The sequence below is a fragment of the Ornithorhynchus anatinus genome, chromosome 20, assembly GCF_004115215.2.
Source record: "Ornithorhynchus anatinus isolate Pmale09 chromosome 20, mOrnAna1.pri.v4, whole genome shotgun sequence".
Taxonomy (NCBI): domain Eukaryota; kingdom Metazoa; phylum Chordata; class Mammalia; order Monotremata; family Ornithorhynchidae; genus Ornithorhynchus; species Ornithorhynchus anatinus.
In genome coordinates, this window is record NC_041747.1 from 22637096 (window position 1) to 22661186 (window position 24091).

General features: G+C 40.4%; 1 protein-coding gene across 9 annotated transcripts in view; it reads right to left on the reverse strand.

Moving 5' to 3' along the window:
- Nucleotides 1-24091, reverse strand: part of CNTN5 (contactin 5) — a 653229-nt gene that overhangs the window by 558064 nt on the left and 71074 nt on the right. For 4 of the 9 annotated variants that reach the window (XM_029048193.2, XM_029048197.2, XM_029048195.2 and 1 more), the window contains one exon: nucleotides 496-655. The exons of 2 other annotated variants lie outside the window; for them this stretch is intronic. The gene's annotated coding sequence lies outside the window, so the exon portion shown is untranslated. Of the gene's footprint in view, nucleotides 1-495; nucleotides 656-19561; nucleotides 19619-24091 lie in introns of those variants that run through there. 3 more of the 9 variants (XM_029048198.2, XM_029048194.2, XM_029048196.2) reach the window with 2 other exon arrangements.

The window sequence follows — 24091 nt, forward strand, 5'->3', positions numbered from 1 at the left end:
CCCTGATGTAATAGCATCCCAATTTTGTGGAATTTCATAGGAGTTGATCAGGAAAAAGGAAGAAGCAGGTTAGTCATAATTCACCTATAGGTCCTGCTATGCTTATAGCTCCCAAGACCACAAAGTTCGGAGGAAGAGCCCACGTCTAGTCATCCAAAGGGCATGTTCTTCCTGCCTCCCATATCCTGCTACCTTTTCTGGACTGAAATATAGCCCCTCAGAGCTGGCAGAAATAAGTGTGACCCTGGAAACAGTGATTAGTGTCTCCTCCAAAACAATCAAACTTTGACCTCTGGTTTTCCCCTACTCTGAGTGTACCGATTCCTTCACCTGGATCTATCAGAAGTAGGGAGTAAGGTGTTCGGCTTTAAGTACAATCTTCATTTCTTGATGAGGAAGAAGTCAGATTTTACAAGTACACCCAGTTCTCTTATAATGCAGGAGGTGTGTTATAGGATGCCCCATTATGTGGAAAATTCACTTTTCAGGACTCACCCTCTGTCTGATGCCACAGGTACAACTCTTTCTTCGGACAGCGTGTCAAGCTGTAACGGGTGGAAGCGTGTTGTCGGAGGAACGCCCCCGAGTTCTTCCGCCACTTTCTACCCAAATCACTCTGTGGAAACTCACGTTCTGGCAGAATTAAGTAGGCCTGCTGGTAAAGGCATAAAATAATAGTAAGTCAGGTGATAGTGAAACAAGGCTTTTCAACATAAGCAAAGTCAGAAAAGTGCATGGTTCCCTGCGAGCTTTTAAGTCATTTGCATAGTTCACAGATAACTGTTCTGCTACTTGATGAAGAGCCAGACTGATTCCAGGCCTCACATTAGATCCAAATAGTGAAGGTGAAGGCATTGGTGGACTCCACAAAGTGGCAGCTGGAAGTGGTCCCTGGAATCAGGGCCATGCTGCCTGCCAGACGATGAAAGAATAGCATCTACCTCACCACTTACAGGAAATATTCATTCAACAGTATTTATTGAGTGCTTACTATGTGCAGAGCACTGTACTGAGCGCTTGGAATGTAGAAATCGGTAACAGATAGAGACAGTCCCTGCCCTTTGACGGGCTTACAGTCTAATCGACGGGCTTACAGGATATAAAACCCAGAACCCAATGACAGCTAATGCACCTGAGATCCCAGTCCTGTCAGTTTCCCTTTGTTGAGTCCCAGTTTACTTTTATCTCTGCTCTTCATATACAAAACAGTATCCACAGTAAAAGACAAATTCTGACCACCAAGAACGCAGCCCCCAGAGGCCTTATGCAACGCAGGATGAGGGCAGCTTCCCTCCTCCTTCAGAAAACATTGCTCTTCAATGCATATAACCAAATAGAGATGGATCTCTCCCTCAAACTGCCATGACATTAGAGTCAATCATTAATATTATTCATTCATTCAATCATATTTCCTTACTTTGTGAATAGCACTGTACTAAGTTCTTGGAAGAGTACAATATAACAAACACATCCCCTGCCCATAGCGAGTTTACAGTCTAGAGGGGGAAGCAGACATTAATATAAATTACATATATATATATATATATATATATATATATATATATATATACATATACACACACACACATAAGTGTCGTGGGGCTGGGATGGGGGATGAATAAAGGGAGCAAGTCAGGGTGATGAAGGGAGTGAGAGAAGAGGAAAGGAGGACTGAGTCAGGACAAGCCTCCTGGAGGAGATGTGCCCTCAATAAGGCTCTTAAGGGGATATTTAAAACACAGTTTAGGCATGTTTATTACTGTTATCCTATTTGTCACTTACATACTATGTTTCAAGCACTGTTTTAAGCCTATTAATCAAGGTGGATACAATTGCCAACCCACATGTACTGAATCCTCATTTTACAGACATGGAAATTGAGGCACAGAGAGGTTAAGTTACTTGCCCAAGGTCACACAGCAGAGATGTAGTCTGCTGGAGAAACAGCATGGCCTAGTGGACAGAACACAGGGCTGGAAGTCATAAGGACCTGGGTTCTAATCCCGCTCTGAAACTTGTCTGCTGTATGTATGTATGTATTTATTTACTTATATTAACGTCTGTTTCCCCCTCCGGACTGTGAGCTCATTGTGGGCAGGGAATGTGTCTGTCTGTTGTCATATTGTACTTGCCCAACTGCTTAGTACAGTGCTTTGCTCATAGTTAGCACTTAATAAATACGATTGAATGAAAGTATGACCTTGGAATATCACTGAACTTCTCTGTCTCAGTTACCTCATCTGTAAAATGGGGATAAGACTGTGAGCCCCAAGTGGGACAAGGACTTTGTCCAACCTAATTAGCTTATCTTTACCCTAGTGCTTAGAACAGTGCCTAGCACTTAGTAAGCGCTTAACAAATACCATAAAAAACCTATAAAGTGGTAGAACTGGCATTAGAACACAGGTCCTCTGACTCTCAGGCCCGTGCTCTTTCTACCAGGTCACACTTTTGCATATCTGATGCCAATCAGTCGACTCCAGTCTCTTGCCCAGAGAAGCAGCATGGCTCAGTGGAAAGAGTCCAGGATTGGGAGTCAGAGGTCACGGGTGCTAATCCTGCTCTGCCGCCAGTCAGCTGTGTGACCTTGGGCAAGTCACTTAACTTCTCTGTGCCTCAGTTACTTCATCTGTCAAATGGGGATTAAAACTGTGAGCCCACAGGGGACAATCTGATTACCCCAGTGCTTAGAACAGTGCTTTGCACATAGTAAGCGCTTAACAAATACCACAATTTATTTTATTTAAAATGAATTATAAATGATTAGGGACAAAGGCATCAGGAGAGAAGTCACACCAGAGTTGCAGGACAAGTTGTTGGTCATGTGTCTTCTATTTTCATTGAATGTTCCCAAGTGCTCAGAAGAGTTCTCGATAGCTCAGTAGATGCTCTCTAATAGTGATGATGCTGAAACAGGGTAGGTCCAAAGGCCAATGGGTAGGAGAGGAGAGTGACAGAGTCTACTCAACTTCCTTCAGCTACATGACTCCTGTCTCCCCATTCTCCACCCAAGCTTCAGTCGACTCTCACTTCACACCTCCTACCTCCTGTCACCTACCAGTGGGGAGGAGGGAGGTTCATTCTCATTGGCCAGAAATTCCTCACACATGCACAAGAAGAGGGCAGTTAGTCATTCAATACATTAAGTTAAATACATACATTCCTTTATTCTGCCATGTTTTGATGAAATGAGTTCATTTTATAAATCCCTTTACTATTTTTGCCTTTTTTCACCAAGGAACACTTTTAGAAAACACAAGAACCTGCTTCAGAGTCCTCTTGACATCTTCACATTACTGCTTCCTGGATCCAAAGCAGTACACCCTAATGGACTGGACAAACTCTTCACCAGTATGTATTAATAAAGGTCAAGAGATCAGCCAAAGACTCTGCAACAAAACAGGAATACACCAAGAAATAAAGCCCGATCACAAAAACATAAAGCTTAGTGTTTCCTTTTTTAAATGAATGCTGTGAAAATGCTTTCTGTTTTCCAATACTTGCCCCCCCAACCTAAGAGTATGTCTTCATATGAACTACTTATTGTCCCTTCTTATTGGTAAAACTAAGTTTGCCCTTGAGAACACAAGAATGAGGTAAAGCCTTATCCCTACTGAGGTTTATGTCAAAGATAATTGGCAAGTGAAATATCTCTCCTTATTACCAAGGTTTTATCTTGAGCCATGCCCATATGCTACGTGTGAAACCTTTTTCTCAGCTTAATAAATTAGCCTAAAAGATCGGGGGGAAAAATACCATTTTCCCAAGGAATTGAAATATTGGCGGTTCCTGCTAACAAGACATACTATCACGCTCGCTACCTTTCTAATAATAAATTAGAGGCATTGAAAACATAGAAAACATGGTTGTTTCTTTGGGGAGAAAAAAACAACAACAATCCAGAGTTCACTTTGCAAATGTGAACTGATTACTTTTAAGTTCCTCAGTCAAAGCAGTTCTGCAAGCTCTGGAGAGGACTATAGACTTTAAGAATCCTTTATTTGTGTTCAAATACCTACACGATAATTAGGAATGTTCTAAAGATCTCTAATGACTTTCACACTCAGCCCTAATCCATTTGCTCATGAAACAATGTCAATTAAAATATGTTCTGCGCTACTTAGCAAAATAATTTGGTACACGTGGCTTGGCCTTGTTTGGGATTCCAAAATGACTGAAACTATATCACCATAGGGATGTTATATTTCAGATGGTGGGAGATTACCAGCTTATTGGCTATTGGCAGGACACTCTCATATTTCCAAGTTTTGTCCCAGTGTCCTTATATCTTCTCTAAACGGTAAGCTTGTTATGGGAATGGAACGTGTCTACCAACTCTGTTACACTGTACTCTCCCAAGAGCATAGTACAGTGTTCAGCACACAGTAAGCACTCAATCAATATGATTGATTTTCTCCCTCTGGGTTATGATCTATATTTACTCTCCTGTGCTTAGAAGCAGCGTGGCTCAGTGGAAAGAGCACGGGCTTTGGAGTCAGAGGTCATGGGTTCAAATCCCGGCTCGGCCACTCGTGAGCTGTGTGACTTTGGGCAAGTCACTTAACTTCTTGGTGCCTCAGTTACCTCATCTGTAAAATGGGGATTAAGACTGTGAGCCCCACGTGGGACAACCTGATTCCCCTGTGTCTACCCCAGTGCTTAGAACAGTTCTCAGCACATAGTAAGCGCTTAACAAATACCAACATTATTATTATAGTACATTTTCACCAATCTATTTCATCATATCTTTCCAATCACATTGCAAATTCCTTGAGGTCAGGGAGCACTGTAGTAACCAAGTGCTATAGAGAATTCTTTTCACATAGTAAGCACTCAGTAAACAGCATTGACTGATCTTATGGATGTTACTAAAACACTCTATACAGTGTTCTCTATACAGTAATATTGTTTTTGCTGCTGCTGAGGTCTTGAAAAGCACCACAGCATCACAGGAAGAGGGGTAGGGTAGGCAGAGCTGGAATGGGTGGACAACAAAGTCCCTTATGGCAGTGTCATATCTATGTAGTTTAGGAAAATCTTCCATGCACCTAGTACAGGGCTCAGCTTAAAGTGAATGCTCAATAAATAGCATTGATTGAAGCAAAGGAGGAAGCAGTGACTTGGGCCCCTGGAGGGGGTAAACAATGTGTGTGTGTATGTGTGTCTGAGTGTGTAAACGCATGTGCAGATTGGGAGGGAAGTAGATGATCTGAGCAGATGTTACTGATGAAGTAATAATAATAACTGTGGTATTTATTAATCACTTAGCACTCAATAAATATGACTGAATGAATACGTGCCAGGCACTGTACTAAGCGCTGGGGTAGATACAGGCAAACTGGGTTGGACACAATCATTGTCTCATGTGGGGCTCACAGCCTCAAACCCCATTTTAAAGGTGAAGTGAAATGATTTGCCCAAGGTCATATAGCAGACAAATGTCAGATCTGGGATTAGAACTCATGACCTTCTGACTCCCAGGCCTGTGTGCCATCCACTGCACCTTGCTAAAGTGCCAGGTCCCTTTCTACACACACCTGAGACTTGGGAATCCTATATTCTAGTTTGGAGAAGCAACAGTCTGCCTCCTCTGTTCTCCTGAAAATATCCTCTAGAACGTTAAAAGGCTCAGGCTGAACGTGTCCTTCAGGTCACAGTATAGAGCCATGGATTGAGTTCCTCCGGCAGAGGGTCAGTAAGAGAAGCTGCCCCAATTCCAGGGCCTTAGTTCACTCCTTTGCCCAGGCCTTTCTCATCAGAGTAAGTAGCTCTCCTTGCCCCCCATCACCGTTCACTCTGCACACAAGGAACCCTTAAGGTCAATCACTCTCCGAGTTTTAAAATGGAAAACACCAATGAATAAGAGCCTCTTCGGTTGAAGGATGCTTTGGCATCTCCCGTTCAGCTGTCAAGCACATTAAATTTAGAGGGTGGTTCAAAACGTTTCACAAGATGGAATCTGAGTAAAATTCAATAAAACCAAAAATCAAGGAAAGTCGCAAATATTTATAACTCAATAGGTTGCGATGAGATGACAATTCTGAACCTATTACTTCAGCAAAAAGCTTTCGGGTTTGGCATTTTATCAGCTGGAAAACTCTAAAACTGGCATTTCAGATTTTCTCCCATATGAGGGCAATCTAGGCCCTTTCATCTCTTGTGCAATGTTTAAGTGCTCCCTGGGGGCCGTCGATAAAGGCTAATCTGATTATGAAACCAGTTTCAGTTCCCGCTCCGGCTCACCCCACTGATTTCTGTTCCACGGGCTGTAAACTCGATGTGCTCCTCAGGAATTTTCTGCATAAGCTCTCCTAGAGTTCAAGCAGAGCTGCTGTGGGGAAGCATCATGTTCGCTATTTTATTAAGAGACTGGCACAAAGCATTTTCCCTCTCCAATGGGTTCTGTACAAAGTGAATGTCTAACCTGATTAGCAAACAGACTCACTCTAGTACCCGATGTAAGTGTGCCAGAATCCACTTAGCTGTCCACTCCTTGTGGACAAACCTCGGCTTTCCTGTGGGACTTTTCTAAAGCTCTCTGCACCTCTAATCCCCGAACTACGATAGATGAAAATACTTTTACCCTGCAAAGGTTTTCATCATCTCAAAGCATACTGTGCATCTGCTGTAACAAAGTATAAGTTTTCTTTTCAATCAATCAGTGGAATTTATTGAGTACTTTCCGCAAGCAGAAAACTGTACTAATACTTGGAAGAATACCAATACTCAGTCATTCAACCATATTTTTTGAGCTCTGTGTGAAGAGCACTGTACTAACCACTTGGGCGAGTACAACAGCACTCCGTACAGTGCTCTGCACACAGTAAGTGCTCCATAAACTCAACTGATAATATATTGCAGAGTTGGTAGGCATATTCCCTGCTCAGAAAGAGCTTACAGTCTAGAGAGAAGCTTACAGCCTGCACTTGGTAGATGTTTATCCCTAGCCTCTAAGGCCCTATCATCTAGTGGAATGATTGTGGTATTTATTAGGCACTTACTATGTCCTCAGTCCTCTATTAAGTGTTGGGGCACATAAAATATAATCAGGCTATACTCAGTCCCTGTCCTATTTTGGGGCTCACAATGTAATAGGAAAAAGAAGGGGGTTTTTATCCCCATTTTGCAGATGAGGAAACAGACATAGAAACATTAAGTGTCATGCCCAAGGTCAACAGGTAAGTGTCAGAGCCAGTTAGAACCCAGTTTTATATTCTCTTAATATCTCTGATCCAGCCTATATTCTAAACCTCCTGAAGTTAATGAACCTTACCCACTGAGTCTCACAGTTACCACTCCATTGACCAACAGAATTCATTTAATGCATACACTCTGCAAAACCCTGTACTGTTTGACAGAGTGCAACAGAGCCAGTAGATATAATCCCTGCACTCAAGGATCTTACTTTGTAGCTGGGGGAAAGACATTACAATCAATTACAGGAGGGAAGGGTAACCAAGTATAAAAAAATGTGCAATGGCTGTGGGAGAGAATGGTAGGGTATGTGTAGAAAAGGAAAGAAACAGAGAAGGGAGATGCAAGGTGAACATTATCTTCAGCCTGCTCATCCTCTTCATATCTGTTCATTATTATTTTTCTTACTGTATTTGTTAAGTGGCTTACTATGTGTCAAGCACTGTTCTAAAAGCTTGAGTAGGTAGAAGATAATTAGGTTGGGCACAGTCCCTGACCCACACGGAGTTCACAGTCTAAGCAGAAGAGAGAATAGGCTAGGAGGATATCCTCACTCTAATATCTGACAATTCCATTATCCCTTGCAGGGCTAGCTGGTAGGAAACTTGGCAGGAGATTGGTTTTTATGCAGAACTTTGAGCCTCGGGCTTGTTTATTTTAAATTAATCAGTCAACAAAGGGATACTTTACTTATGTTCAAAAACTAACTTCCTGACATTACTGACATTTTTCCAGGAGCAGTGGCTTAATTTATGGCAATACAATTCCGTATAGGGCCAGTAGTAATCTTTATAAAAGATTAAAGCTTCAGATTATGAAAAAGACCCCTAATATAACACTTAAGACACTTGTTACACCTAAACATTCAATTTTAAACCAAGTGAATCAAGAGCTCATTTTTAAGTGTCAGACAAAAATTATTACTATTTTTCCCAGTATATCGTATCTTTGGAAAGGCCAAATACAGGGATTTAAAAAAAAAATTTAGATATGCAGAAGATGGAGCATGTCCGCAAGATCCATATATTCTAATATTTATATGAAACACCTTAGAATTACCACTACACTTTCCTAACTAAAATTACCGGGAACTTCATGCCAATCAGACTTGTCTGGGTATGGAGTCTCAAAGTTAATCTCATTCTTCCACTGCAGCAAGATTCCCCAATGGGTAGATATCAATTCACCTTCACTAGAGAGCAGGCTTATTGGAAAAAGGCAAGAGCTCAAAATTTTAAAGAAAAAAGAAGATGACATCAACAGCTTAATAAATCATTGAGCTCCCAACATACAGCACTATCAGGTATCATGTATATGGACAATGACTGATCAGTAGGAGTATTTATTGAACAGCCATTTCATTCATTTAATTGTATTTATTGAACGCTTACTGTGTGCAGAGCACTGGTCAAAGCACTTAGCATGTGGTGCAATGCATTGTACTAGGTGCTTAGGGAATACAGAATGATGAAGTCGCCATGTTCCCTATTCACAAAGGAGCTTACCCTCTGCTAAATCTGGTTTTTCAAAGAACAGAGATAGAAAAGAAAATAATTGTTTATATAGTTTAAAATTGTTACCATAATGTTAACATACATAAGTTAATGCCCTCAGAGAAGGGGGCAATTTCAGATCCATTTCAACTGCATTAAAATTATGCTTATGTCATTCCCTCACTCAGTGCAAATGGGAGGCTCATTTGCTCCTAAAAGACATATCAAACTAGCAGTATCTTAGTCTCACATGGGATTGAATTCCTCTCATGGGATTGAAACAACTAACAATGCGATTTTTTAAGAGTTGGGATTTTACAAGAAGTGTCAATAAAGGATTACTGCATCTAAAATGGGTTTTTATAGGCACAGTGCTGCACAGGATCATTCAAGCACATCTTTGTAAATAAAGTGAAATGCCAAGTCAGTTCCCTGCTAACAGAAGGCATTTGGATATAATTGCATAATCACGTAAAATCTCCGCAGACATCAGTTTAAACTTCTTGACAAATACAATCAATTTGGTTTTGAGGGCCTAAAGAACTAGATTTTCATTATCCTCCAATGCCTCACTTTTCCCAAAGCCTAAATGCAGCTTTCAGAAACTTTACAGTGAATACCTTGATGAGATTACATAGAATATCATTTTAAATATTCTAAATATTCTAGATATTCTAAATCGCAGAGCTGCGATTAGAACCTAGGTCCTTCTGACTCCCAGGGCCGTGCTTTAACCATTAGGCCATGCTGCTTCTCATTTGCTGAGTGCTGTGTATGGAGCACTGCAAAAAGTGCTTGAGAAAGTACAGTACAGTAGAGTGGGAGAACGGGTGGGAGATACTGACTGAAATAAATTGTGACTATTCACCCATTATGAAGAATTGTTCTCTTTCTAATGATCACCTCCACACTTCCTAGTGATCTAAATCTAGGTCACGAAACCTGTCTACTGGTCCTGTATGTGTTCTTCCAGTCTTTATATAGTGCTGCAAACATCAAAAGTGCTTAATAAAATAGTATTATTGATTGAGATTCTGCAGTATCAGGCCCAATTTCAAGGGGCCAAATGTTTGCTAGCTATATAACCTTTCTTCTCCACCCCAGTTGCTGTAAGCACCTGGGGTTACAGCATTTTCCTCAGTGAGGCCTTTTTAGGAAGGCAAGAGATAAAGGCAAGGAGAATAACACCACCTTCAAGAATTCTGTTTCATTTTGGTGCCTCGCAAACACCTGAAGACAAAACAAATACTAATGAGATTAATTAGTCGACCATTTAGATTATTCAGTGCTGTGGAAAGTTTCTATTGAAGCTAATAAGATTTCCGGATAAGAGCCTTTAATTAACAAGGTCTTAATCTCTCCACAAAACCTTCTCCAAAAAATTACTTCCATGCCTAAATTACAGCTTTCAGAACAGATTACTGTTCATGAATAAAAAGTATTCAGTTTCTTTCCATCTTCTTCTCCAACCAGAGATACGTTTGATAGAGAGGTAGATTTAAAGGTTTAAATCTGATAAACAAACCAAGTTTTGGAAAAGATCTACAAATGGCATGAAATGATACAAATGGAAGCATCCATTTTATTTTTTTAGAATTCTCTTCCTCATGGTGTATAAATGGCTGTTCCAGGGATTCTTGAGTTTTTTAATTTGTGTGTGTTTGTGTGTGTGGGTGTATGTGTATGTTTTTGTGGGTTTTTTTTTCACTGTGGGACATAAACAAATTCACTCAAATTCCATCTACAGGTCTCTTTATGCCTGCCTTCATTTTAGGTGATTATCAGAAGAGATTAGATTTGCATTTTGTGCGGATGGTGCTTTGATAAAATGCACTTTAGTCACTGATACGTGTACAGGGCCATTTTAAGCCCTCTTGGTTTACCTGGTATAACAGAAATATGCTGCTCCAGGCACTAATCTTAATGAAATATTATACCCGTTTGAAAGCCACCCTCATTTTCTCTCTGACTGCATGCACACCAGTGAGACTTGATATTTAAAAATGAAGAGCTAACCAGAAGAGAAATTTGCCTGAACTGTACTGTCATAGTTGCAAGATTCAAAACCCTTTGAAAAAAGCAGCAAGATGATGTTTTTTCTTTCTATATACTTTCCTCTTCTACTTGTGCAGCAGTGATATTGAACACACTTATGGTCTTATTTCATGATCCGATTAGCGTTTTCAGAGTAAGAAGCAAAAGGAACCAACAGCCCCTGTGCTTGTCAGGGTAGAGACACAGAAATCCTGAGGTACAGGATATAGGAAATATCGATTGGTCACAGGAAGTGTGGGGACAGTTTCTTCTCAAATGCCCCATATGTGGAGCTGCTATAAGTGCAAAACAGGAAGCAAAAAAGACCCCAGTGGCACAGAAATCTAATCTGTTCTGTCCTTCACAGTTCACTGATGTATGAAAATACAGAAACAGGAATTCTAACAGATTTCAAGATGTCTGCTTGAGTCCAATTTCCTAATGAAATAATCATCAATTTCCTTGCTACAATCCCACCTATTTTTGATAGGGGGTAGAGTCCAGTTTGCCAAACTGACTTTTTTGTGATTAATTTTATATAATTAAGGGAGTGAACAGGCAACCTATAAATTATGTAGCATGTTCAGGTCCTGATAAATTATTAAATAAATCAGTGAGGATCTAACCTTGAAATTAATGAGAAAATTGCATAAGCAAACTTTGCATATCTGTGGTCTAAAGATAGAAGGAACCCAGAAGGGGCATAATCTATGCATTAAATTCTCAAGTCACTTAACTTCTCTGTGCCTCAGTTACCTCATCTGTAAAATGGGGATTAACTGTGAGCCTCACGTTGGACAATCTGATTATCCTGTATCTACCCCAGCGCTTAGAACAGTGCTCTGCACATAGTAAGCACTTAACAAATACCAACATTATTATTATTATTATTATTATTAAGCTGGAACTCCCTTGGAGAATCCCAACCAAGGGGTATATTTGAAAAAAATCACTAAAGAATGCTTCTAAACTAACTACCTACAGTTCCTGTATCAAGTTGCATCACGGCCCTTAGTACAGTGCCTGGCATATAGTAAGCACTTAAAAAGTACCATGGTCTACCTTATAGATCCTTTAGAATAATAATAATAACGGTATTTGTTAAGTGCTTACTATGTGCCAGGCACCGTACTAAGCTCTGGGATGGATTCAAGCAAATCGGGATGGACATAGATCATTGAGGGACAGAGAAGTGAAGTGACTTGCCCAAGGTCACACAGCAGACAAGTGATGGAGCTGGCATTAGAACCCAAGACCTTCTGACGCCCAAGCTCAGGCTCCATTCACTACGTCATACTGCTTCTCAAATTTTTCAGAATGTCCTATGCGCTGAATGCAGCAATCAAACTAAAGACTAAATTCAATCAAAGTAGAATTAATAATGAAGAAGGCTGATGTACACAAATGATGGCTCATCTCCCCTCCTTACTTTTTTATGGTATTGATAAGTGCTTACTACATGCCAGGGACTGCACTAAATGCTGGGGCAGATAGGAGCTAATTAGGTTGGACAACAGTACATGTCCTATTTTTTCCCACTAGATGTTTGTAGTCTCCCAAACAGATTCAGCCATGCCGTAAATTGGAAGAGCCAAAGGGAATAAGAAGATCAGGATTGGAAAGTAAGAATTAGAACGGAAACATCAGGGATGGTGTGCCTCTCTGTGTACAGAGCTGTGAAGCAAAGCTTGTCACATGGCACCTTTTCTATGAGGGAATTTTGATGTAAATGAGGGCTAAGTGTTCGCAAACAGCTGTTTAATGATGAGTGAAAATGGCATAACTGTTTAAAAGGGTGGACAGAAGAAACACTTTAAAGACACAGTGAAATCAAACCACAAGCAATGAGGCACAGCAGTGGCATTTAAGAAATAGCCAGAGAAAACAGTTTTCATTACCTAGTACTGGCTCAGCATCAAGAATAAAGATGATCTTCAAATAGTGAACAATTTTCCACCTTGGGTGAAACAGTCTATACCAGTAAGTATCACCCACAAACAAGCTCCTGAATATAGTTTACAGGTGATTTTCTCTAGTTGAAACTCTGCTTAAATAAATGAGATAATTATCCAATTAAACCCCCAAACCCTGCTTCAGGTCAATATGTAAGACTTCTAGACCCTCTTTCTCTAGCTGATTTCCAAGTTTGGGGAAAATTAAGGAATCTAAAGTATTGTTTCCTGGCCTTAATAGTGTTCTGATCTCACTTTCTTTACAGTTTCTCTCAAGTTTTTTTTTCTTTTTAAACAGTAGTAATATGTCTGTGTTCCCAAGAGTTCCACCATTCAACTGAAAGGACATATTTTGGCACTCCCTTGCTTTTTGGGACGTGCAAAATGTATTACCCCATAAGGACAGTTAGAGTTAGAGTAGGGCTGATAAACCAGAGTGAAGAGCTCAGAAAAAGAAGCACACAATTTCTGGCTACAAGAAGAGCAGTAGGCTGCTAAATCCCTTTATAATCCCTCAAAGCACTGTAGCAGCTGGTCAAGCAGCAACACAAATTCTGAGCATTTCCACTCTCTCTCTTCCAGTTATGCATGTATCCTTCTAAGTAATACAGGCTAGAGAGGCTGCTCCACTGGGTGGAAAAGAGAGATAAGGCAAGTGAAAATGCCAATGAGAAGAAAAGCAGCAACTAGGCCCATAAGGGATGAATATTTAGCAGACTTGAAGGTTTCTTTTTTTTAATCAGTTGATAGAACTCTTGAATATGGAGCTCAGTATTTTTAAAAATATTGAATGAAAAATATTTGCTAATGCTTGTATGGTTTCAAATTCACAAAACCTGCTCAAGAGTTCATGTTCTTAAAACTTATAATGTGCTGTGGTCTCCCTTGTACGGGATCTTCAAAAGGCTTGCTGGTATAGCCAGGGCATATGCTTGTTAGGCACTTACTATGTGCCAGGCACTGTGTTTAAATAGTACTTGATGCATATTAAGTGATTAACCAATACCAAAATGATTACCTAAACCATTTATCTTGATACATGATCGACAGTGCTTTATAAACTATCTTCTTTTTTATCGATACTTGCTAACTGCTGATTTTGTGCCAAGCCCTGTGCTAAGTGCTGAAGTAGACACAAGATAATCAGGTTGGACATAATCCCTGGCTCCCAGTCTCCACAGAAGGGAGCAGGATTTAATCCCTATTTTAGAGAGGAGGAAATTGAGCCATAGAGAGGTCAAGTGACCCACTCAAGGTCACCCTGAAGGTGTCTGGCAAAAAGCCAGGATTAGAACCCAGGCCCTCTGACTCCCAGGTCTGTGCCCTTCCCACTTGCTTGCCGTGTGATCCTGGTCATCTAGTAGCTATACATTCAGTGAGTACTTAACTGTTTACTGGTGATGATCATGATGATCTGGTATAATCTGGGATAAAAATGAAATAAATCCAAGGAATTCCAGCCTCAACTGCTTCATCTTAAATGTTTACTACTTTGAAGGCTAATTGGCCATCCAATTTTTAAACTGAAACATTTGAATACCGTATTCAAAATGACATCTTGCCTTCTCTCCTTTTAATAATAGTAATAATTTTCCATTGTAAAACTCATCAACTTCATAAGCAAGGTCAAGTTTTTCCTCCTGGTCACAGACCTGTGTCATCTGACTAGCTGATTCCTCCATAAGAAATACAAGCTATATGCAAAGAGGCTACCATTCAATGAAAAGAACATCTAAGCCTTTCTTGCTGATAAAATCTTGCAAGATTGCTGTCTAATAAAGAGGTCACTCTGATTCAAATGCTGTCAGCTCTAACAACAGACATTGTTACTAATTGTTAAAAACAAGTAATTTAGAAAATTGTGACAAAACATATTAAACTGTGCCATCTCTTCAAAAGTTGGGTGAGCAATTACTCTACCAATTACTACTCTGTTTCTACTGTCTGTTTTTATCTACTTTATCTGTACATCTCATTATGATTTTACAAACTCCAGCACTAAGCCACATGATTAAAGATGCAGAACAGTAGAAATTTGATTTTATAAAAATCCAAAGCAATTTCTTTAGTTTCCAGACTAGACATTGGGCTCATGATCACCAATCAGATTACGTGAATAGCTCCATTGTTATAGAATTTGGCATTTGGCTTCTTTAAAAATATTTAAGATTCTAAAGTTTATATCACATACAAATACCCAAACACACACACACACGCTGGTATTTAGATTTTTGGATCTTATAATAGATGTGGAGGCTTCACATCTTTGAATCCCCTATCCAAGCATTGCTGACTGTATTGGTTCTTACATGTGGAGTGTTGAGTGAATCATATCTCCGTGGTACCTGGTGGAGTCCTTGGAGGTAGTGATAATAACTGTGGTATTTGTTAAGCCTATACCGTGGTAAAGACAAGATAATCAGGTCAGACATAAGCGCTTGACAAATACCATTATTATTATTATTATTACACCCACTTAGCAAGGTAAATGATAACAGCAGTCTGAATATCTTATTTTTAACTTAACGGCAAGTGGATTAACACTGCTACATCTCCATATATGTCCATAGTTGTATAGAATCAACACGGAAATTAAAAAAGATTATAAAATAGTACTCGGGGAAGTCAAATGGTGACCTGATTGAATCAGTCTTTAAAAAGAAAATCCAATCAGCAGTGAGGATGAAAAAGCATGAATACAAAAAAAAAGGGAGAATATTTTCTATCTCTATTATGGACCCAATTAAAAGAAAAATGTTTGCCATATTTTGACATCTCTCCACAGTTTATCCTGGCTTTTCTGCATTGGAAAAGGCTACCTCCTTCGAAGGGCTATTTAAAGCTAGGGTATTTGGAACACCTGGAGTATTGGTTCCATTAGGCTCAGTCACACTGTCAGAGTTACCAAGGTTCGACCCTGAGAAGAGCTAACATATCTCCTGCCTGGCTGTAGCCACTGCCAATTGTCAGCCTTCCTGTGGCTGATTGCTAAAAATAAACCCAAGAAGAGAAGATAACGTGTTGTTGATAATCTTGCAGCATATTTGTTCTAAACTAGGAATGGGAGTCCTAAACTCAAAATGGGGTTTGAAGTATTACTGACATGCAATCGGCCTGTCCATTCATTTGTTCCTACTGACTTTGAAATCTGAATTCGGGGTAAATTTTGGTCACTAAAAAAGAAAGGGTTATATGATTGGAGAACAACTGGACTGTAAGCTCTTTGTGGACAGGGAACATAGATTATACTCTCGCAAGAGCTTAGTACAGTGATCCGCACACAGTAAGTGCTCAATAAATATGACTGATAGAAACAAGGAAGAGTTGTATTGGTCCCTAACGACTGAATTGACTCCTCACTCAGATCAATTATTCCACCTGGCTTAAAGACACACCACTAATGTAGCTTGCCATGCTCTTGTTGAGGCTTCTGGGTGACAGGTCAGGGCAACAGAATGTCATTACGGAGCCAAACAAAATTTTGTGGGTCCTGCCCAGAGAGTGCCTACTCTGATAAAAAGACTAGAATCCACAGAAAAAAATCTCCATCTGCTTCTTCCCAGTGTCTCTGCCATAGCAGTCATTGTGGGCATGGCCTCGAAGCCATCAAGAGCCTAAAATCTTCTCCTCTAGCCACAGTACCAGTTCTGAGAGAGCCATGTCTGTGGCGTCATTATAATAATGATGGTATTTGTTAAGCACTATGTTCCAATCACTGGGGTAGATACAAGGCAATCAGGCTGTCCCTTGTGGGGCTCACAGTCTTAATCCCCATTTTACAGAGAAGGTAACTGAGGTACAGGGAAGTTAAGTGACTTGCCCAAAGTCACACAGTTGATGAGTGGCAGAGCCAGGATTAGTACCCACAATCTCTGACTCCCAAGTCCGTGCTTAATAATGTTAATAATGTTGGTATTTGTTTAGCGCTTACTACGTGCAGAGCACTGTTCTAAGCGCTGGGGTAGATACAGGGTAATCAGGTTGTCCCACGTGAGGCTCACAGTTCATCCCCATTTTACAGATGAGGTAACTGAAGGACAGAGAAGTTAAGTGACTTGCCCAAAGTCACCAGCTGACAAGTGGCAGAGCCGGGAGTCGAACCCATGACCTCTGACTCCGAAGCCCAGGCTCTTTCCACTGAGCCACGCTGCTCTTCCCACTTAGCCACACTGATTCGGAGATGTATCGACAGCAGAAGACAAGACGTGCCATAGTACCCTACTAAGCTTTTAGTCTTAGATTCTGAGCTCCCCGAGGGAAAGGGACCGGGAATAAAGACCCCCGGGTATTCTTTACCGGTGCTTAGCACAGTGCTCTGCACACAAGAACTTAATACAATTACTACTACTACTACTGCATTGAAAAATGGAATTACTTTTTAACACCGAATGAACTGGGATAGTCTAAAAGGGATCTCCAGGAAGATATGAGGCCAGGGCAGACCCCAGCTCTGCCACTTGCCAGCTGTGTGACTTTGGGCAAGTCACTTAACTTCTCGGTGCCTCAGTTCCCTCATCTGTAAAATGGGGATTAAGACTGTGAGCCCCACATGGGACAACCTGATTCCCCTGTGCCTACCCCAGCGCTTAGAACAGTGCTCGGCACATAGTAAGCGCTTAACAAATACCAACATTATTATTCCAGGATCCTGGAATCTGGGAATGCTTTATCATGGTGACCTCTATGAGAAGGAAACATTCAACTTACTGGGGTCATTCTCTCCTGAGGGAAGGGAATGTGTCTATCCAAGTATTCTATGTTTTCTCTCCCAACAGTCTAGTACAGTGCTTGGCTCAGAATAAGTACTCAAATATCATGGAATGATCATGCACTAGAAACCACACCATCCATGGCACTGAATTAACACCACCGGAAGATCCTGTGATCCTGAACCAAAGTCACCCGGAGGAGGAGCAATCTTGAGGCCTAGATTCTAAATTTATGTCATGTAGTGGAAAGGCTGGCATCTACAGTCCCCATAGCAACCACCTAAAGAAGTCCTGATTTCAGTGCAGAGAGGGGAAATTGGCACTACAGCTGATTCTGGGACAGTGAGAAAATTTATGGGACCAACAGGAGCCACGAAGTGGCAGTAGGTCTTTGTTAGAGATCTGGAGAGTTACTGGGGTTGTATTTTCTTTGGGGTGCGGATTTAGGCACCAGAGAGGATGTTTTAGTGCTCCTTCTAAAACCCAATACGCCAGTCTTATTCCATATTTTTTAAAGGTATTCAAGTGGTTTTTTTTAAGTGTTTTCTATGGGCCAGTCACCAAACCAAGTGCTGGGGTAGATAAAAGCTAATCAGGTTGAACACAGTCCCTGTCCCACATGGGGCTCACAGTCTTAATCCCCAGTTCACAGATGAGGTAACTGAGCCACAGAGAAGTGAAAAGACTTGCCCAGGGTCACTCAGCAGACAAGTGAAAGACCTGGGATTGGAACCCAGGTCCTTCTGACTCCCAAGCACATGGTCTATCCACTAGGTCACACTGCTTATCTTATGGCATATGAACCTTCCTTTGAAGATCTCCAAAACAGCCTGAGCCTAGGCAATAGTGGACTGTCAGGAGGAATCTTCAAGGATGGTGGATCTGGACCTATCTGCCAAAGAGACTGAAGGCACTAGGGTTAATCAAGCATTTGTATTTAGTGAGTGTCTATTGTGTGCAGACCACTGTACTAAATACTTGGGAGAATATAATGTAACAGAGTTGGTAGACACATTCCCTGCCCACATGAATTCTGGGAAACATTTCTTCAGACGGATCTCTTTTCCTGGGTATAACAAAATGGCTTTCCTTTTCAGAGAAAAACTGCCACGACAGGAATTAATTTCTATATTGTCAGTCCATTATTCTACTACTTTAACTTGGAGCTCATCATAGCAGTTAATTATTTTTCATTACTTAAGTACTTCATATCAAAATCCTCAAATGAAATCGATATCTGAATGAATCATTCTTCCATTGTTAGAAAGCAGGACAAAAGCACTGCCTGGGTTTGTGTTTGCTTTAGGAAGACAGAGAAAAGAAAAAAAAAGAAAAAAAAATCAAAAAACAAAAATTAAGCTCACATATAGATTCCACACTCTCAGTGCCACCTTGGGGAAAAAAGTCATTGTGCAACATTTTTATTTTTGTAAGTAAAATACCCCTGATCTGAATATCTATGCATAAATTGGGTGCTCTTATATAGGCAGGTCCCTTGTGCACCCAACAAATCATTTCATACCTCCCAGTGGCATTTCTATTAAATAGGGTGTGTGGCACATTGTCCATTGACTATTAGCTGATACGCTGGTCACATAGCCCTTCAGTACCCCCACACATAAAAAATGAAACATTCTATATGGTTTTATGGGGTTTCAGGAGAATAGGAATGAAGGGAAGCATTTAGAGCTATCAGTTGCTTAATAACAGGAAGCAAAGTGCTACACATCTTTGAAAATGACTTTTTGCTCTCTTACAAAGTTTTCTAAATTGTTACTTTTTATCACTTTACCAATCCCAAAGACTTCTGATCTCACTGGAGCTATAAAAGAAATTATGATTTGGCATGATATTGCACTGCATTTCCTACATTCCCTTTTTTCCTACCTTGAGAAATCTCATTTATGTGCAAATTTATGCTTATTTTTATACCATACATTTTATGTCTTGCAAATGTCTAACTGTAAAAGCCCTAAAAAATGTCTCTACAGAGGGCTGGTAACTACCATGGGAATGATTTTCCCATTATTTGTCTTATTGTTTTACTTGATGAACAGCAGTCTGCAGTACTACTCACCATCCCAACTGCAACTTAACTATTTTTTGTCAATTCAGAAACCGCACACAGACATCAAGAATATTGGAGTCAATCACTGCAAAGTATTCATTTAGTGCTTACTTTGTGTAGAGCAGTCTAAGTGCTTGGGAGAGTCCAACAGAGCTGGTACAGTTGTTTTTTCTGCCCTCAAGGAGCTTACAACCTAGTAGGGGGAACAAACACTAAATTACATTACAGGTAAGGGGAAGCAACAGAGTTTAAAAAGATTTACTTAAATTCTTATCAGGATAAATTCCTTACAGAATTTATCCTGGGCTCACTTTAGCAAATGTGTTCATCGGCCGTAATTACTTAATTGAGCACTTACTGGATACTGAGAATTCTATTAAGCGTTTGGGAGAGCACAATGCTAAAACCGAGTTATTAGACACAAAATCCCACCCCACAAGGAGCTTACAGTCTGCAGGGGAAGACTATTCATGATGCAATCACAGGGGCTCATTTTTCTTTTTGAGAACAGCGTTGAAAGGGGATGAGGCATTCACTGAGAGGAGCATGCAAGATGGAGGTTGGAGTGGTCGACAGGCTTTGAAGATCGAAGCCCTAATCACGGGTCCTTTTGGTTCAACTCAGAAGTTTTAAATTGAGCCGACTTTCTCTAAAGCAACTAACAATCATTCAATCAATGAATCAATAGTATTTTTGAGTTCTTACTGTGTATATAGCATTATACTAAGTGCTTGGGAACATCCAATACAACGGAGTTGGAAGACACTTTTCCTGCCCACAAGGAGCTTACAGCCTAGAGAAGGAGCTTAGAGTGTCATGAGAGTTTTCACCTCAAGATACCTGGGCTGGGGTTGGGGGAAATTGGGTATGGGAGAGGATTCAGAGCTAGGGGGAAATTGGGTATGAGAGAGGTGGGAAGTGGCGGGCATGATGAGGAGGGGATTTGGTGATACTGGCACTCTCCTAACCACTCAGTAAACAGTCCAATGAAAAGTAGTATCCCCCACTCTGAGCGTTGAAGCAAAATGCCTTAATGGAAAGAACGTGGACCTGGGGGGTCAAACAACCTGGATTCTAATCCCAGCTCTGCCATTTACCTACGGTGTGACATTGGACAAGTCACAACTTCTGCCTCAGATTCCTCATCTGAAAATGGGGATTAAGACTTTGAGCACCATGTGAGACAGGGGCTGTGATCAATCTGCTCCTACTGTATTAACCTCAGAGTTTAGCAATTAAATACCATCAGTATTATTGATGGGAGAAGTTCCCTGTAGTCATATCCTTGGATGGAGGAGGGAGAAGGATGGATCAGACTGCAAGTAGATCATTACAGAAGTAGTGTGGACTACTGGAAAAAACACAGGCCGGGGTTTCAGAGGAACCAGGTTCTAATTCTGGCTCCACCTCACTTCTGCTGTGGGACCTTGAGCAAGTCACTTCGCTTCGCCTCAATTTTCTCAATTGTAAAATGTGGATTCAATACCCGTTCTCTCTCCTACTTAGACCCTCTCCTATTAGACACATATTTAACTTCTATCTACCCCAGTGATTAGAGCAGAGCTTGACATAGAGTAACTCCTAATACAGTGATAATAAAAGGAAAAGTTGCCAACTACGCTAATCGCTGTTGTTTACCCAGGGGCACTGGGTTTCGACGCATTCATTTGATCGTATTTATTAAGCGCTTAATGTGGGCAGAGCGCTGTACACGGCTCAATCTCCCTGCAAAAGAAGGAAAACTTGTTCAAAAACTGCTGAGGGCCCACCTCCATGATCTCTGGTGGCTCAGCTCCTCTGGGACTTCAGAAATAGAATAATAAACTTATTTTTGCCCCTGTACAATGTTAAATGATTACTACGAGCAGCACTTGCCTCATATTTTTCCTTCAAGTTGATCTGCTTCGCCCTGTCTCTTCTGCTTTCTTTCTGATGTATTTCTCAGCCACTGTATGGTGTGGCATAGCTTTAAAAGTCTGTATGCACTCCCTATCTCTGATCTGTCTGAAATGTTGCGTGTCTTAAATGCACCACTTCCGAGGGGAGACTCTGCTCACACAACAGTAGAATGCCTCTTTGTCCTTAGAAGAGATCTTGATATGGGCTGTCAATGGGTTCTGTCTTAGTATCACCTCTGCAGATCCTTTGCCAGTCAAGACAGGGAAAAATCTGGCTTTTACATGTGGTCCTGTCTAAAAGCAGGGGGATAGGCTACATGGCTTCTCAAGATTCTGCTATCCGATTGCCCGCTATGTTTTATTTCTTTAAATTCTGGATCGAGTTTATACAGCTTACTATAGTTTATGTAGGTCTGAACTGCTTCCTTTCTAAGCTTCTCTGTGGCAATTTTAGGGAAGGGCCTATAGGATATTATCCTGTTCTATTTGCAGTAGAAATGGAGGTTGGCTAGTTTTGCTTGTCTGGAAAAGCCTAGGAACTGCACTGATTAAACCGTGGTTTGTGAAAGGCCTCATGGTATAAGAAGATACTATACTTCTAGCATTTTCTGACTGCCACTGCTCAAACCATGCGATTTAAATGGACAGTGAGAAATATGACCACTGCCTGTGTTTACTGAATTCTGTAATTCCACTTTCCGAGAGCACAAAGCAAACAATTTGCATTTTGATGTTCTCCCACAAGATCTCTGTGCGTAGGAAGGACTTCAGTTTATTTTTTGCTTTTGCAAACGTTTCACCAGCATTTGTTCTTATTGAGCTTTAACAGGCTCAAGTCACATATCACAAGTAGCAACAACACATTTCTAAGAAATATTCATTACTTGACTTGTTCTTTTTTTAAAATCTAATTTAAGGAGTTGCCAAATTTTATTCCGTATTTGATATAGAGGCCTTAAGACATAGTTAATGCTTCACAACAAATATTAATAGAAAAAAATGTCATTCTTGGATTTATTCATCTGCCCCTGCAATTTCATTATTTTTAATTGAATATGCCATTCAATAGTCCAAGGAAAGAAATATGATAGAACAATTAAAAAGTACTTTTATAGAGCACAGATACCTCCCAGGGAAAATCTGAACCATCACTCATTTAAGCAAGACCAAGAAAATGAATCAATAGTATTGACAGAGTACAAATCATCTTACTCTACACTTGGGAGAATACAAAAAAATTAACACAAATTATATCTGCCCTGTAGGATCTTATAATCTTGTTAAAGATATACACAGGCACAAGTTTTCTTCAAATTAAAGACCTAATCAGTTGGGTATTTGAAACAAACTGCATCCAAAAGTTTGCTTTTTGGCTTTTGCTATCATCAAAATGGAGAACTACATATGAGTTTACAGACACACACCCAAAAATTTCTTGAGTGAAAGATTCATTTTGTTGGACAACTCCAGTAGACTCCTTACACCTAATAAAACCACTTTTCCTGAAGGGAGAAACAAAAAAGGTAAGCACCGATCTAAAGATTTAAGATTTTGAAATTCACACAGGGGAAACAAGGACTTACCTTTATACTATCTTCTGAAATGGCACTTATAAACTGACAGGCATTCAGTTTATCCAGCTTGGGAGGAAAATGACCTTCGTTAGGCTGTAGAGATGTGACCCTTTATTAACAATAATCTGTTCTGCATATATTCCTAATTAAGAAAAGAAATTGACCTTGAGTCCAGAGCCTTCTTTTTCCCCCCAAATACCCCATACCATATTTTATTTCACCTAAAATGTTGAATTTGACATAGGTCAGACCTGTATGAATAAGCAGCCTAGGAACCTGAAAACCTTTAATTATTCATTTGCTTAACATGTCAGGGTGTTTATGAGACATTGTTTCTATCAGGACAAGCTTATCCAAAATTAGAAGAACCGCCAGGAACCTGAAGAATCCCGACCACCTGGAGCTGGTCAAAATGGACTCTGCACCAATCTGAGGACTGGGCTGAAGAAATACTTAACTCCAAAGAGGAGCGTTCTGCAGGCTGGCTTCCCATCTGGGACCAGCACTACCTTGCTGAGCTTGTCTTTTCTTTAACTGCTGGTCTCCCACCTGGTTTAATTAGTAAGGAAAAATCCCCACTATACATTGATGAGTAAAATCTTCTTGTGAACCAAATAATAGTATACTTCTTTTGGTTTGCTGGACTATTTGGTAGCAAGTTATTAACCATAGTCCATTTGGGGAAGAAGTAGATGGATCTGGAGCTCAATTTTGATTCAGAGAAGAGGAAGCAAATTAACCACTGCAGGTGCACTTTATGAGTTTACACTGTTCTTCAAGGTGCTGGTTGGAAATATGGGATTATCATAAATATAATAATAATACTCATGGCATTTAAGTGCTTACCATGTGCCAAACACTGTGCTAAAAACTGGGATTAAGACAATATAAACAAATTGGTCACAGTCTCTTGTTCCACATGGAGATTACTGCCTAAGCGGGAGGGAAAACAGGTATTTAAACCCCATTTATATACGGGATATTTGAAGCACAGAGAAGTGACTTGCCACTGTCACACAGCACACAAGTGGTAGAGGCAGGATTAGAACCCAGGTCCTCTGATTCTCAAATGTGTGCCCTACTCACTCGGGAACCCTGCTTCGCAACAGTCATAGGTCTAGTGCTAGCTTTAAGGTAAGTCTAACAGAATTCAAGACATACTGGTTTAA